At 39.4% G+C, this 16,557-nt stretch overlaps 1 protein-coding gene across 2 annotated transcripts in view; it reads left to right on the top strand.

Annotated features, from left to right (window-relative positions):
- The first annotated feature begins 5,332 nt into the window (after positions 1-5,332).
- CDC42SE2 (CDC42 small effector 2) overlaps positions 5,333-16,557 on the top strand; it is a 98,369-nt gene continuing 87,144 nt past the window's right edge. For both annotated transcript variants that reach the window (XM_057735900.1, XM_057735911.1), the window contains exon 1: positions 5,333-5,449. The gene's annotated coding sequence lies outside the window, so the exon portion shown is untranslated. The remainder of the gene's footprint in view (positions 5,450-16,557) is intronic.

Raw genomic sequence — 16,557 nt, 5'->3', positions numbered from 1 at the left:
AGGACAGCAACATCCAGGCACTTTGAGGTATGTTGGAGCCTCTATGTCCTGTCTTGCTGGAGCCCTGATAAACCTTAGGGATGGGAGTCCCCCTGGTGCCTGCTGAATGGCTTCCTGACAGACCACCGGGGCCAGTTCTGCTGGTTCCTCTGGGCTAAGGAGCTTCCTCAAGGTGCAGGAGTAGCACCCTCCTCTGCCTGTAGCAGACGTCAGTCCCTCTAGTAACCTAGTTACCTGCCTTTTGACCTCTTTCTTGCCCCACACTTGTGTGCCAGTCTGGCAGTACTCAGCTCAAAATCCATTATGGCTCTTGCTCTCCCTGGGAACACATCTTTAATGTGCCAGTTGCTGAACCTTTGCTCTCCAAGCTTTGTGTTCCCTAAAGTGCCACATCCCCTTTCTCTTTATTGCCTCTGTTGTTTACTTGAGAGATTTCGTTTAGCTGATTCATATTTTTAACCTTAACAAATGTGTAAAGGAACGTTTTATCACTATCATATGTGGAAAATCTTAATTACCTGCCATATATAGGTGTTAACTGTAAAAGAAAAAAGACATTCTTAGTCACTTGTGGTCTCTAACCTGACATAGCAGAGTGATTCTCAAAAGGCTCCTTTCTTCCTCTCCGGTTGTCTCCAAGGGCATTTTTATTACAATTCCTAACTCTTTTTCCTGTTTGTTTTTGTTGTGTTGTGTTTTGAGCTAAGGGGTGACGATGCAATTATATTACAGGCTACATGTTGAAGCTTGGCAAGCCGCATGTACCTCAAGCTGCTTCACCCCGTCCTTCCCACCCCCACCCCTCTTAAGTGTGCTACCTAAAGTCATCCCCCACACCACCAGAGATGTGCAGTCCACAGTTCAGAAAACACAGACCTGACTTTCTTCTTCCCAGAGACCCACCCCATATTCCTTTCCTTCTAAGAAACTGATACAGACCTCAGTGATCCCAACTGCATTCATAAGGCTACTGTGTCTAATTATTCAAATGTTGCTGTGTGACATTTCATTAAGGACAAAGACCATGCTTTATACTAAGTTTTCCCACAGCATTTGGTATGCTACCTGGCAAACAGCAGGCATTCAATGAATATTTGTGGTTTGATGAGCAGCAACGGTCAGCTCTGGGGAAGAGTGTAAAGCAGAGTTTGACTTAGGTTCCTCTCCTACCTTAGGCTGCTTCAGTCACAGAAGGGCCATGGACTACAGTTCTCATCTGAAGCATTTTCTCCTTTCTCAATAAGTTCCATGTGTTTTCTGATTTTTCTCAGTCTCTCTCTTTTGATCCACTTGGCCAATTTAGATGTTCCTTTCACGGATCAATTTAAGTCTCTTTAGCTTTATATGAAGCTTAAGGTTGCTTGTCTGTACCCCAGCCAATTTACACATACTTATGATCCAAACCTGGGTGTACTAAGAATGAAAGTGGGCAAAAATAACTATTAAGCCAGGATAAGAGGTGTCCCTGACAAACAAGGAAGTATGGTCATACTACTTTGAGAATAGTGATTTGCTGACTCTGTCTCTTTTCATTTAACTGTAAAGCTGTTCTAGGTCTGGGCCTTATTTCTCTTAGCTTCCTTTGTTGCCTAGGACTGTGCCTGGCACATAGTGGTAGTAGAAGAAATGTTAGTGCTGTTTTAAAAATGTTTGGTTAATTGCATATAATACTATCTTGATGTAGAATTCAGATAATCCCATTTGGGGCCTATTATGAGCCATTTTCTCAGTATTACAAATATAGGGCAATGAGCTTAATTATATGCTTGTGTAATGATAATAGCTAGCATTTACCAGCACTGAGCATGTACCAGGCCCAGGGCTAAAAACTATTTGAGTTCTCTCACTGATTTCTTCCAACAGCTCTTGGAGGTAAGTACTACTATGGTCCCATTAAATGAGAAGAAAAGACGGGTTTAGAAAGATTAAGAACCTTGGTCAGGGTCACTCAGCTAATTATGCATCAGAGTTTGAACTCCAGACTCTGACCCTGTATACCATCTCCCCTATATGTGATAAATAGCTGGTATTGAATTTTGGAAAGTAGTTAAAAAAAATAATAGTATACTTTTAGGAAAAAATCCATTTGCTGTAAACATTTTAAAGGAAAATTTATTTAACTAAATGAGAGTTTGCAAAGTCAGGCAAGAGTGGTAGCTATGTGAGCTCCTGAGGAGTGATAGCAGTTGGTTAGACCCACATATTGCTTGCTGTTGTCCTTGGTGTTAATGTTTCTATTTGTTAAGGCACAAATATACCATGTTAGTTTTGTTGAGATCATTTTCTTGTTTATGAGCAGTAAGATGCAAAACATTTTATCGTGTACTGTAACAATTGCATTTCACTTTAGCAGTATGTGGATGAATTATGAACACTGTCTATTACTACTCTGTCTTTTTAAGATGTTTTTACTTGGTAACAATTTTAAGGACATTACAGACACATCATAGTTTTGACTCCAGAAAAATTATTATTTGGTATTATTGTAATTACAAACCATATTTTTACATTAATGAAATTTATAGTCAATGTTTTTTTAAAATAAAATCAGTCTATTGAATTTTATATAAAAATAATCCAAATTGTAAGGGATCATCTGTAGCTTTAAATAGTTTTAAATCAGAAAGGATAAATTAAGTATGTAAAGAGGCTATGCTATAATACTGAGCAAATAATTATATGCACAGACTTTCATACAAAAATGTATCCTTTGATCAAGTGGAATTGTCTTTTTTGTTTGTTTTTTGTTGTTTTTAATGGCTGCATCAGTTCTTAGTGTGGCACGTGGGCTCATCATTGTGGCAAGCAGGCTTCTCTCTAGTTGTGGCATGGGGGATTTCTCTTCTCTAGCTGTGGTGTGCGGGCTCCAGAGCACATGGGCTCTGTAGTTTGCCGCACGTGGGCTCCCTAGTTGAGGCACGTGAGCGTAGTAGTTGTGGAGTGCGGGCTTAGTTGCCCCGCTGCATGTGGGAGCTTAGTTCCCTAACCAGGGATCTAACTGGCGTCCCTGGCAATTGGAAGGCAGATTCTTTACAACTGGACCACCAGGGAAGTCCCAGAATTGTCTTCTTAACTGACTTTGTTTTTCTACTGGCAAGAAGTGTGTAGGAATAGCTATAGCAACTGAAATTAGATATTAAGGTATTCAATCACATATGATGTGTTATAAACAAAATATGAAAAAATCTGGAAATGTTTACATAATGCGTACTAACTTTTATGAATAAATGATAGGAAACGTTGTTACTTAAGGCATTCACACAAGATGACTACATTTATAATTCAAAGGAAGGATTACAAATGTATATATCAAGTTCAGAAATTTTCTGGGTTTTTTTGTCATAGGACATTAAAAAAATTTTTTTTAATTGAAGTATAGTTGATTTACAACATTGTGCCAATCTCGGCTGTACAGCAAAGTGACAGTTATAGACATATAGAAATTATTTTTAAAATATTTTTTGCATTATGGTTTATCACAGAATACGGACATTTTTGTAATTAATATGCCCTTGAGTTTTACACCAGAAGGTTTTCTCTAATTTATCATGTTTGTCTTCTTCAGTGAAATAGGATACCATGATATCAATGGTTAGAAAAACTGCATTGAATATCAGGTTATCACTGTACTCAGAGTAACCAGAAAATCAAAATGCTTATGTTATGATGTAGATCGGGATCTTATGGTTAACTGATAGAAATTGGAACCAAGAGGAAGTTTGAAATAAAAAATTGGTCATTTTTTGTTGCTTTGCACTTTTTATTACCTAGGTGATTTAAAAAATTTTTCATTTACTCTAGGCACTTGAGATACATCAGTTGAACAAAACAGACAAAAATCCCATCTTATATTGGGGAAGACAGATGTTAAAAGATAAACATACATAGATAAATTATAAAGATTTTTACAAGGTTTTAAGTGTCATGGGAAGAAAAGAAAAAGCAAGTTAGGAAGGGTTGAGAGTTGGGTTTGGGGTGGTTTCAATTTTAAATATCGTGGTCAGGCTAAGCATCATTGTTAAGGTAAGATTTGAGCAAGGAGTTAAAAGAGGTGAAGGTGGACACCAGGGAAGAATGTTACCGGCAGAGAAAAAACTCTCACAAAGGCCTTGTCTGGAGTATACAAGCAACTTGTATACTGGATACAAGTGGTTCGAACTGGAGTCAGAGAGTAAAGCAAAAGGCAAATCCAAGGGCTTTGTAGGTAACTGTAAAGACCTTAGCTTTTACAGGTTAGGAAATAGGGAGGCAATGGAGGATTTTGACCAGATGAGACAGGAGCTGACTTTTCTTTTCGGAGTTTATTCCGGTTGTTGTTTTGGTGACAAGACTGCGTTAACGGTGGGCAAGGAGACCATTTAGTAGGCCACCGAAGTATACGCGGGGCCAGGGAAGATGAGTCATGCAGGTGAGGAGTGGTCTGATTCTAGTTTATTATGAAGGTACAGCCAACAGACCTGCTTGACAGATTAGAGGTGAAGAGGAGAGAATGAGAGGAGCCAAGGATGACTCCAAGGTTTTTGACCTGAGTAACTAACTAGAAGGACTGTGGCATGGTTTTGAGTTGCTTTTTGAGCAGGGGAGAACTAATTCTAAATTTAGGGGAAAAGAAAAGCTAAGGTAGCACTAATATAATCAATCAGGATGGGGAAGACGTTACTGTATTCTATTCGAAGTACTGCAGGCATCTTGGAGGGTTGACTGCTACATGGGGCACTCTTAAGTGTTTCGGATTTCTGGGATATATAAAATGTACAGGTAAGGGAGTCTCGGAGATCCAGTAGACCAGTAATTTCACACATTTCAAATGCCAGGTAGGTGTTCTTGGCCTTAAGCCAGGTAATGACGGATTCAAGAATTCTGACGTTTCCATTTAAAAAAAGGGGGGTGGGGGGGTTGGTGATTTCAGGGCATCTATCTCTCAACTGCTACTGAGAGACAGCCAGTCCCAAAGCTCAGCAACGACCCTCGCCCGCCCGGGAGCGTCCCCACTCCCAGCGTAGGCGCCGTCTAGGGAGGGGGGCGAGCCGCCGCTGCCGGCGGCCGGGCTGAGAGTGGGGAGGGGCTCCCGAACGTTCCCACCCAGCCCCGGTCGCCATCTTCCGGCGCGTTCTCTCCCGCGCGGGCTCCAGCCCCCACTCTCTGCCCTCTGCTCGCGGGGGAAGGGGCTTCCAGCAGGCCGAGCTGCGGGGCGGGGCGCGTCGCTGAGGGGCGGGGCAGGGGGCGGGGCCGGCGCGGCCGCAGCTGTGCGGCGGCGCGGCCCTCCCGCCGCTCCCGGGGCGCGCGCCGCTTCTCGGCCCCGCCTGCGCGCGAGCCAGGGCGTGGAGGGAGGGGCCAGGAAGCGGCGAGCGCGCCGGGGAGCGCAGCTGCGGGCGTGGGGGGACAGCAGCCGCGGAGCCGGCGCGCAGAGCGGCTGCGGCCGGAGCGGGCGGCGGAGACAAAGGGTACGGTGAGTGCATCTCTGGCCCGGGTCGCGTTCCGGGCTTCCCACTTTGCCCCCGCGGCCCCTTGGGTGGGGGCCCGAAACACCGAACCCCCGCCGCCTGGAGCTCCGGGGCGAGTGCGGCCCGGCCCTGCCGGCCGCGCGCTGCGAGCTGCGGGCTGCGGGCTGAGCCTGCGGCTCCATTTTCAGGTCTGGGCGAGGTCCTCATGCTGACCCTGCCTCTGGTTTTTCTTCCATTCCTCCTGGGAAATGGTTACACACTCTGTTCCGGATTCAGGACAGGCCAGCCGCCCCCCGTGTGGTAAGATGGAAACGAAGCCCCCCCCCACCCCCAACTTCGCAGGTCTGTAGGTCGGGAGGGCAGCGCGAGGCGGGGACGGAGAGGGCCCGGGCGCTCCAGGTGAGAGTTTCGCAGGGGCGGGGGCCGCCGGCTGCGGAGCCGGACTCTCGCCCGGGGCGTCCGGCGCGTTCCGCCCGCGGGTCTCGCCGCGGTACCTTTTGGGCCCTGGAGAGAAAGCCCCGACCACCTCGGAGGAGGAGCTCGTGCTACTCGTACAGGTTGTTTTACCCAGTGCTTGCTGTTTTCGTTGTGATTTTTGGTAACGGGTGCGGTAGTTAGCGGTTCGCTGATGCCCCATTAAAAGGTGAAAAAGAGCCTCGATGGGCTGACTTTATGTGTACATGAAACAACATGGAGATTCCTTTTTAGCTGCTCTTATTTCGAGTGATAAGTTTTTGAAGGAGAATTTGGTGCTCATGTTCAGCTTAGAAGATTAACAGCGTTTTGTTAAAGGGCCTTGACTGTAGTAGATGCTCAATGAAATACTTAAAACAATGACTCTTGAAACATCAGACAAAGCTGATCTGACATCTGCTAAAATTTAGGCACATACACTCTTGATTCAAATAAAGGAAAAAATTGGCAAACACATTATTTTGGTTTATATGCTTGTTTTTTGTTTTCAGCCAGTATATACATACGGTTGAAAAATCAGTTATTTTCAGTATTAAGGAGCATAGAAAATGCGTCCGAAATGTGAAATTTTTCATTTTGAGGAAAGTTGGTAGACATTTTGATGTTTCTTAAAAATCAAGCTTATTGATTTAATTTTCTTTTGAAAGAATGGAGAAGATAAGGAAGAGCTGCTTGTATTCTGTTTGGTTCTTTTGAGACCCAGCTTTCCATTTCATTATGAATAAAGAAGTTTATGTGGTTTTTGAGGGACTCTGGCCTGGTGTTGAGTTTCTTTTTGAGCAAGGGAGAACTCGAAGGGAAAAAAGAAAACTAATGTTGCAGTAATATAATTAAACCTCACCACTTGCTCAACAGATATTCATTAAGCACCTATTATATGCTGGCGCCTGTGTTGCGTGCTGATTTCCTAGGGGCAAACAAAACCCACAATTATCTTTTTCTTAACCTGAGCATGAAATTCTTTTCTCATTATCGATGTTGCAAGGACGGACTGTCTTATACCCCCAGTGCCTATTTAAAATTGGGAAAAATGGCAGGTGAGCAGCAGGAAGTGTAGATCCATAAGTCTATTTAAAGGTTAATAAGTAACTTTATAGGGCTAAAATTATTGGATTACGTTTTCATATTTTCATTTAATAAAATCTGTATTTTTTAATGAAGGGAGGAAACGTATTTTTGTTCTCTCTCATATTTTACGTTTTTGGTATAGTGTATTTATTGAAAAGTTATGTACTTCTGGTTCTGTTTTCTGTAAATAATCTTTGCTGTACAACATGTTTTGTTGTTGAAAATCTCCTAGGAGAAACAGTGGATTCTTTTTCTATAAAAAGTGTTTTTAAAGCACCTTTTCAGAAATTTTATTTGGACCTTTTATTCACCATTTACAGAGTATTGACTTGATAGTACTGAAAAGTGAAGGTAATGATTTGTGGTTCCATATTTGAATTTTCCCTCTAGTATTAAAACTGTTGTAAAACGGGTTACTAAAAAGAGGATAATTTGTAGTATTGAATTTATTCACAACATAAGGTTGTCTATTTTTACCTTATTTACATATGATAAAAAGTACTTATTTGGATTCTTCAAAAGTACAAATTAATGTGCTCCAAAGTCAGTCTTGATCATTGCAGAGTAATGTATTGATAGATTAATAATTTTTTTACAGTTAAGTTTTTAATTTAGGTGGACACTATTGACCTGCTAACACCTTATACATTGTTGAAGATAATATGTGCATTCAAATAGAACTTTCAGATTTTTAGACTTACTGCCTAATAATTTTTTATGTTCCTGTGAATAATAAGGAAAGTAACCCTTTAAATTTTGGTGGTAGAGAGTTGATAGTTTTTCTTTAAATATATATTTCTTGTAGGAAGAGTGACTTGATAGTGTACACCTGTGTGCTCCTTGTAGTCTGTTGTTGATGGGAAACCTAATAAATGATAGTAGTGATGATAAGAACAATGTAAGCATTATATGTTGAATAAAAAGTACCTGGCATATTTTACTTGGGTAAGAATTTTATCAGGGTTTTTGACAGTCAACAGCATCGAGACATGTTAAAATAATTTTTCCAAGAAATTAGAACCTGTGATGACTGGGGTTTTTTTTGTACCTTAATGAAAATACTAGTGTTTTCAAGGCATTATTCCTACCTTGGAGTAGTTCATAATGTTTTAAGGCTAAATAAATTCAACGATCATTCCATTTTATAATTGTTGGAATATTTGAAGTGTGTTGATGCTTTTTTCATCAGGGTATGTGTGTGTATTGTTGGGGGCGGTTTTTTTTTTGTTACTGTAACATCCTTTAGAATTACTTAGAAAGTGCATCCTGGATCAGGTGTAATTAATAAAGTAATTAAGAATGATACTGGTGTGACAACATTGCAGCTGTGCCCATATTGTCTATAGATTGTGAGACTACTAATTAACATTTGTGAAATGCTTTAAACTGATTTCTCACATTTATTCAGTAGGATAGGTTGCTATTATGTTTTTATGTCCCATTTGGCTCTCGTTATCATTAAAGTTTTTAGATTTCTAGTGAGTCTGGTATATTTTGTTAAGGCTTCATAAGACTTTTCTCTCAGTTGTAAACGCCTATTGGTTTTCATCTGTTTCAGTGTTCTTAATGTCAGTTCTCATGAAAGTAACGTTTTAACATTTTTTGAATGTTAAATGTTAATAAAATTTTAGATCTGTCTTAGAGGGAGACGTTGTGGGTTCCCTGTGCATTTTGGAGAGGAACTGAGTGAAACATTGTTCTTATCCTAAATTGTCAGGTGAGGGCATTTATTCTGATTTTTTTCCCGTGCTACCTGGAAAAACTTGGAATTTAGCTTATTAGTTATTAACTTTATACTTAAGCTTTGAACTGAGGTAGGAGAATGTATACTTGAACCTTTCTATAGTACTAACAAATAATGAACATAGCAAGATTTAGCTGAAACTGCTGTGACCCCATCCAAAGGGGATTTTTGAACTGAAAGGCAAAAAATTTGGTAATGAGTTGACTTTATCATGACACCATAAAATATCTGCAAACCTATTTCAGTCAGAATGGATTATAGATTATAGTAAAACGAACTCCCTCTTTTTCCTAGAAAGCATTAGATAACTCCATTTAGGTGTGTTTGAAAATGACTGAATGATGACCACTATTTACATTTTGTTAGCTTACTCACTTAGAAATTCACGCTAAGACTTTTTTTTTGAGTCTGTTATAATTTGATAATAAATAAGTATTGACTAGTTTATTTTTAAAGATTAGTTAATTTATTTATTTTTGGCTGTGTTGGTCTTTCTTGCTGCTCACGGGCTTTCTCTGTTTGCCGCAAGCAGGGGCTACTCTTTTTGTTGCACTGTGCGGGCTTCTCATTGCTCTGGCTTCTGTTGTGGAGCATGGGCTCTAGGTGCGCAGGCTTCAGTAGTTGCGGCAAATATGCCTAGTTGCTGCGAGGCATGTGGGATCGTCCCAGAGCAGGGATGGAACCCGTGTCCCCTGCATTGGCAGGCAGATTCTTGACCACTGCGCCACCAGAGAAGTCCCAGTATTGATTTTAAACGTTTTTAAATTAAGCTTGTAATTCACAAAGTTAGAAAAATACCAAAATAATTCCAAGATAAGGAAAAGACTGAGATTTCTTATTAAATCTTTAGGATTGAATTTTTGTAAGCATCTCATACTTATTCAAAACCATTTTGGTTCATTCGACTTAATCTACTTTCAGCTTTTTTGCTCAATAAAGCAAAAATAAATTTTTTGTATATTCAGCACTGTGTATATTTAGCACCTAATAGATAGAGGGAGCCGGTGGATATTTGTGGAACTGCAGTGGATGGGACTTGATAAGGGTTTAAGCAGAAAACAGCTTTCTTTCTCTCACTGTATCTTCAAAGTTTCCCTATAGATTGTCTTCCCCTGACTTTCCAGCTCTTAAGAAGACCATATAACTTTTCTAGTTACTTTTAGGTGGTAAAAAGTTTTCTGCTCATTTGTCAGTAATAGTGTTATTTTAGTCATTAGAAGGTACAGTTCAGAATAATAATGTATTCAAACTCTTACATAATATAGAACTTTTTTCCCATAGCTCAGAACTGCTTCAGAGCAAGAAGCCTGCTTTGGAGGAAGAGTCCTGAGAGGCTTCTCTTTACTTTGCCAGCTCCTCTTTAGTATGCTGTTGGATTCACCTGTCCAGGTTCCAGCTCAGTGGGGAAAGGGGATTGGGGGAAAAGGTGTGGTTTTAATGTGGCTCATTCTATTGTGATCTGGCAGCTGTGCCTTCTGATTTGGACAGGTTGTTTAAAGCTGACTGGAGGAGAGCTGGAAATGGTTTTCTTGGGGATTGCATGTCTGGGAACCTCCAGCTACAATTCCTGGCATATAATTCTTCTGTTCCAGTCCCTTAGCCTTCTAGTTGCCCTCATCTGCAGGCTCATTTTGCTTTAGTCTTTAGGGTAGTTCTGTTACATTTTAACCAGACCTGCCTGTACTTTATTAAGATTATTTCACAGGACATGATTTAAAGCATTCCATCAGACCTTCAGTTCCCTATCTTGCCAGCTCCTTCTGTCAAGGACCCCCACTTGAACTGTACTTCTGTGTCTGGGACCTAGTGTGCGATCTGTTGCTGCTACTCCCTTTTTTAGGGCCCCAAGTCCCCCTTCCTCCACATCCTCATTTGATTCTTTACCCTGATTTGAATCCATAGTCTGCTGTTAAAAGTCTCCCTTTTATACAGCCTCAGTTCTCTTTTAGCACCTCTGCCTTCTTGTACTTAACCTGGTAACCACCAGCCCCCGCAATGCAATTCTTCATTTAGTCCAGCCGACACCTGGCAGTTGAGTGTGAATTGAGGAAGACATGCCCATGCTGACCTGTTCTCCCTTTGTATTGGCCAAGGAGGGTCCTTCGTGCTGTCCACAGTCCTTTAATCATGGTATCAGTCAATCCCTGGTTAAATCACTCTGCCAGTCCCCTAAATGACTATTTTACAACCTCTCCTCAAACCTCTAGTGCCTCTTTTCTCTTCTTCATTTTCAGTTGATGACTTTGTTTCCTGTATATTAAAATTGAAAGCAATCAGGAGAAAACTTTTGCATGTCTCTTCGCATCTGTACCCAGACTCTGTGTATTTCCTATTGTGCTATGACCATCACCTCCTCTCTTGCTCTTAGTTCTGTCCCCCTCCTGTCGGGATTCGTCCCATTCTCCTGCTTGCCAATGAGCTGCCTCATCTGTGTTTCCCATTTGTGTTGGGTGATTCCTGTCAGCATATATGCTGAAATATCTCCCATCTTTAAAAACAAAAAAACCTACCCCAATAGCACATTTCTTTCTTCAGCTACTGTTCAAGAGTTGTTGTTATTTGTGGTCACCAGTACTCCCTCTCTGTCTTGGATCGACTACGATTGGGTTTTTTCCTCTTCCATGCTGCCTTAGCAGCTCTTGTGAGATTGCTTACTAGGGACCCCCTTGGTGACAAATTCCCTAGTCAGTTCTTAATCCTGATCTCACTGGATGTAGCAGCAGAAGCATTTGAAGTGGTTGATAATTTTCTCTTCTTTGAGACCTTTCTTCCTTTTGTTTGTGGGACACTTCTGCTTATTTTCGGTTTCTTTTTCTGGTTCCTTTTTGTTGCCCCAACTTCTGAAAAATAAGGCAGGGTCCTAGAGCTCTATGTTTAGACCTCTTCTATATTTAAACATAGTCTCCTGTGATCTCATCCTATCTAGCTAGAATTATCAGATATTTCAAACTAAAAAAGTTCCCTCTCACCTGAATCTCTTTCCTAACCTTCAGACTTATATACCCAGCTGCCTAGTCACCCTTTTCAATTAGACATCCCAAATTTAACCTGTCAAACTGAACTCCTCTTCCTCCTTCCTCCCTCCCCCCACCATGATTGTTTCTTTTCCAGTTTCCCTCATTTTATTAAACGTCAACTCCATCTTTGTTTCTCTGACTGTAACCTCGTAGACATTCTTGATTCCTTTCTCACACATTCACATGCAATTCACAATAATGTATCATGCAAGTATGTCCTTTATTAACCTTAAAATCAGATTAACTTTCAGAATAAAGTATGTCAATTGTATCTCAATAAAAGTTCTTAAAAAATGAAAAAAAAATAAATATAACCACAGCTTGCTGTCTTCAACTGCTGCCCCACCCCGCACCACGTGCAGCCACCATCTCTTGCCTGTGTTATTTTAGTCATCTCCTTTTTGGTCCCCCTGCTGCTTTTGCTCTTCTCTGTTCTCAACACAGCAACCAGGGCAGTCCTTTTGAAATGAAAGTCCGATTATTTTACTTCTATATTCAAAACCCTTTGGTGGTTTTCCATATTTAGAGTAAATGCCAGAATATAACAGTACCTACCAGGCCCTCCATCATCTGTATGGCTGGCCTCTCTGATGACGTGTTCTACTCATTTCTCCTTGGCTTACCCCACACCAGGCATGTAGGTTTCCCTGTACCTGCCAAGCACAGTCTTGCTTTAATGTCCTTGGGGAAAGAACTTTGTTGTTTTCACTTTAGAATCCCCAGTATTCTGCACATGGTGGTTACTCACATTTGCTAAATGAATGGCTGCTTGTTATTCATGTTTTTGATAATATCTTATAGGAATGTTTCTCTAAGTAAAAGTATTTCAGTTAAAAGTATTTCACCTAAAACCATATACTCCCATAAGAAGTAAAAACAGATTTCGGTAACAAGAGGAAATGGTAAGTTTGAAATCAGTTTTTGTGTATAGAAAGTGAGATTACACAGGAAAATGGTAAAGAACAGAGGAGGTGAGAAAGGAGTGAAGAGAAGTAAGGTAAATGGAATAAAGAAAAGGAAAGCCTAGTTTGGAAGTAGGGTGCCACTTAAAAAAAAACAACTATTTTTGGCTTGCCCCATATTTCTCTTTAGGCTTTGTTTCTTGAATTCTGAGTCTTGTTGATTTACATGGATGTAGACACTGTGAGTTGGACTGCACTTACCTTTCTTTTATCAGGGGTTTGTGCTCAAGATTCAAAACCAAAACTTAATTGCTTTTCTATTGCAGAACTCCTTTCATTAAAGAAAAGCAGTGCCATTACCAAGAAAGTAATTTACCTGGCGATATTCTAAGCATTTCTTGTTTTTTCTTTTGTAGAACGCTCAAACAGAAATCTCATAGTTTGAGGGAGGGGTGTTCAGGGTACAAAAATTTGTTACTGTACCTTGTCCTTTCAGTACCACACTGCCTTTTTACTCCCCCCTCAATAGAGAAGGGGCCCTATCTATCAGCACAGTTATTGTAGTTGTGTGGTAAAGTAGCTAGCTATATTAATGTACACAAATCTATTGAGTAATATTTATTGTATGCATATTTGTGCTTTTAAATGAAAAAAATTGAATATATTTAAACTTCAATTTAACTGGTATTTAGGTAGGATATGAGAGTGCAAGAGAAATTAATAATACACACACTAAAAGTATTTAATTCTGCTGAGACAAGATTTTTTTAAATTCTTTTTTTTCCCTGAGTTATAGGTCTCATTTCCTTTTGAAAGTAATCTTTTAAATTGTCGAAATAGGTGGCTTAGAACTTCCTGAATGAGTAATTTTTTATTTGCAAGCATAAATTGTTCTCCATAAACCAGTCTAAACATTTCCCTATTTTTGTGTAATATGTAGTAATTTATATCTTGATTGTCTTGTCTGATAGACTTTTATGTAGCCATAATGTGGACTTAATTTTCATGATCACAGAAGTGTGGACATGTATGTATTTGTATGTATTATTACAGTTTTTGTAATATGCAAATATAATTTAACCTACATATGCTTGTTATTTTAACTCCTAAGCAATAATATCTATAAATCAGACCTGATATTTTATTTTTCTTTCACATTAAAACATGAAATTAAAACAATTTTTATATAAAAACATATAGCTGTTGTAATTTTTAAAAAATATTTGGTTCTGTGGGGTCTTCATTGTGGCACGTGGGCTCCTTAGTTGTGGCATGTGAACTCTTAGTTGCTGCATGCATGTGTGATCTAGTTCCCTGACCAGGGAGTGAACCCCTCCCCCGCCCGCCCCACATTGTGAGTGCGGAGTCTTTTCCACTGTGCCACCAGGGAAGTCCCTGGCTATTATAATTTTTTTAAAAGTTTACTTGCATGTTATATAAAGTCATTTCAGATGACACAGTAGCAAATGTTTTCCTACAAAATTGATTGTTCTACACTTTGTAGACTAATTAGGTCATCTTCATTAGAATTTGACATTGACCTACCCGAATTCGTATATTAGCATTTCACATATGAAATAACCATTTTGGATTAATAAGATAATACTTCTGAACTGGTGTGTAGTCCTACCACTACGTTTATTTCAGCTGTATTTGTAGTTTGAGGCCTATCATACTTAAATTGCTTTAACTTCATACTTCATAATGTTCTACATAGATTGTGAAGTAACCGGAATGATTATATTGAGAAAAGTTAATAAAATTAGTAGACTTTGACCTAAGTCTCATAAGGGGTTGTTATAATAATGCATTAAGGTATGCATTCGTTCATTTAACATTTATCAAACTACTATGTGAAATTGTTTCCAGTCCACTCAGAGTAAAATACAAACTATACTCATCCAGAAAATACAGACTCATACTGTTTGTATATGATATGGCCCTGACAACCTCTCAGGAGTATTTCGTCATAGCTCACTAAGTTCTAGCCACGTTAGCATTCATTTTCTCAAACATGCCACGCTTGTTCTTGCCTTATTACGGCTTTTGCACTAGTTGTTTCCTCTGTCTGAAATAGTCTTCTCCAGATCTTAGCAAGTTGGCCTCTTATCTTTAAGATCTCAGCTTAAATATCGACTCATTTCCTCACCACTCAGTTTAAAATAGCCCCCGCCCCCCATCACTGTTTCGCTTTCTTCATAGCATAAGTAGAAAACTGGATAATTCAGGCAAAAGCCTGTTTCAGAAAAGGATGAGAAATTTTAGGAACTGCTCTGATGATCCTTAGATCAGAGTATTAGGTGGAACCAGTGGTGTGTTGGAGCTGGCAAACTGGTTGTGTACATCTCTCCAGCCCCACGGTTCAGTGATGGCATGTTGACAGCTTGAAACTGCCTAAAGTGGGACTATTTACAACATGGGAATTGGCAAAAGCTACAAACCAGGGCCTTTTTTCCAGAGAGGTGGTTGTTAAATATTGATCACCAGACCACTGAGTGGGACCGTATGAAATTTCTGCTTTTATAGATTAAAAAATGCTTGAATATTGGCAATTTCTTATGGTTTAACTTAGTAGAGTTACTTATTTTGGTTTAAAGGTAATTTTTTCATGGGAGTCAATAAAATTACCTTAGTGCTTTACCTTGTGTGTTTTTCAAAGTTGCATTCCCTTCACATCTGCAATCACTTCTAGATTGATTTAATATGTAAAGATTGCCTGTTTATATGTTTGTATATTAATTGCTTAACAATGTGCCTAATTTTTAACTAGTTTGTTTCAAAGCAAGCATCATTCAAAGATCTTTAAGGGTGTTCTTGGCTCTGCTACTAAGTGCTAAGCTCATTGAAAGTCATTCTTTTTCTGATGAAGAAGCCAGAGCTGATTCAGTTGAGTTATAAATTGTTAGATAATTATTTTTTCATTTGCTTTTCAGAATGAGTTACATAAATACATGTGTTCAGTTTTTTCTTGGCATTTTCTTTTTTCTTTTGCCCACTGTCATCCTTTAAGTCTTTACTTAATATCTCTGATTACTTTCTGCTACTCTGTGACTTCTTCTATGAATCAGTGCCTCCAAATCAGTGAAAGGATTTTGTTTTGTTTCTCAAGTGTTAGTATCAATAGTTTTCCCCTATGGTCTTCCCTATCTATGGTCACCTGGGCATCCCAAGCCATTTTCCACCCTTACCCCAGCCCAGTTGTAAAAAAACAGACATGAAGTTACTTCTTTCTTATAGGCACTATTTTCCTGTCTGAGGGAATTTATTGTTTAAAAACTGACCTTCTTGGCTGAAGAGATTTCACTAATATTTCTTGAGCAACATGTGCTGCGTTATGTTAACTCTTGAGTATGTGGATTTGAATTGGTAATCTTGAATAAAATGTGGCACACAGGTTTCTGTAACTCAAATTGTTCTGTGTTTTATGCACAAACACTAAAAAAAAAAGTTGTGTTTAATGCAGAAAATTAGAATACACATATAAGCTAAAGGAAAAAGCACTTCCATAATCCTTGTTAGCCTAAGATAACCATTAGTAATGTTTTGATGAATGTCCTTCGAGACAAATCAATGCAGGTTTTTCCACAAAAACAAGAACTTAGTACACATACTATTGTAACGCGGTCTCACTTTACCAAATACTGTGATCATATAAACATTGTATTATTTCAGTTTGAAAGGATCTTACAAAGTGGAAATTTTGTTGATACAGGGTAAAGCTGTAAGTAGAGTTGTGATTAAAAACAATGGTGTTTATGGAGAGTAGAATGTGGTAAGTTACCTCGAGACAATAATTACTTCAGCAGTAATTTTTTTCTAAAGAACCCTCTTACCCATTGCACAATAGCCTGATTGTATTATACGAGCTAAGGAAAACAGTGCATGATTCTATGTACAGTAGAATTATT

This window comes from Hippopotamus amphibius, chromosome 1 (genome assembly GCF_030028045.1).
Source record: "Hippopotamus amphibius kiboko isolate mHipAmp2 chromosome 1, mHipAmp2.hap2, whole genome shotgun sequence".
Lineage (NCBI taxonomy): Eukaryota > Metazoa > Chordata > Mammalia > Artiodactyla > Hippopotamidae > Hippopotamus > Hippopotamus amphibius.
Note: the sequence above shows the minus strand (reverse complement) of the source record. Positions and strands in the feature narration are given on the sequence as shown.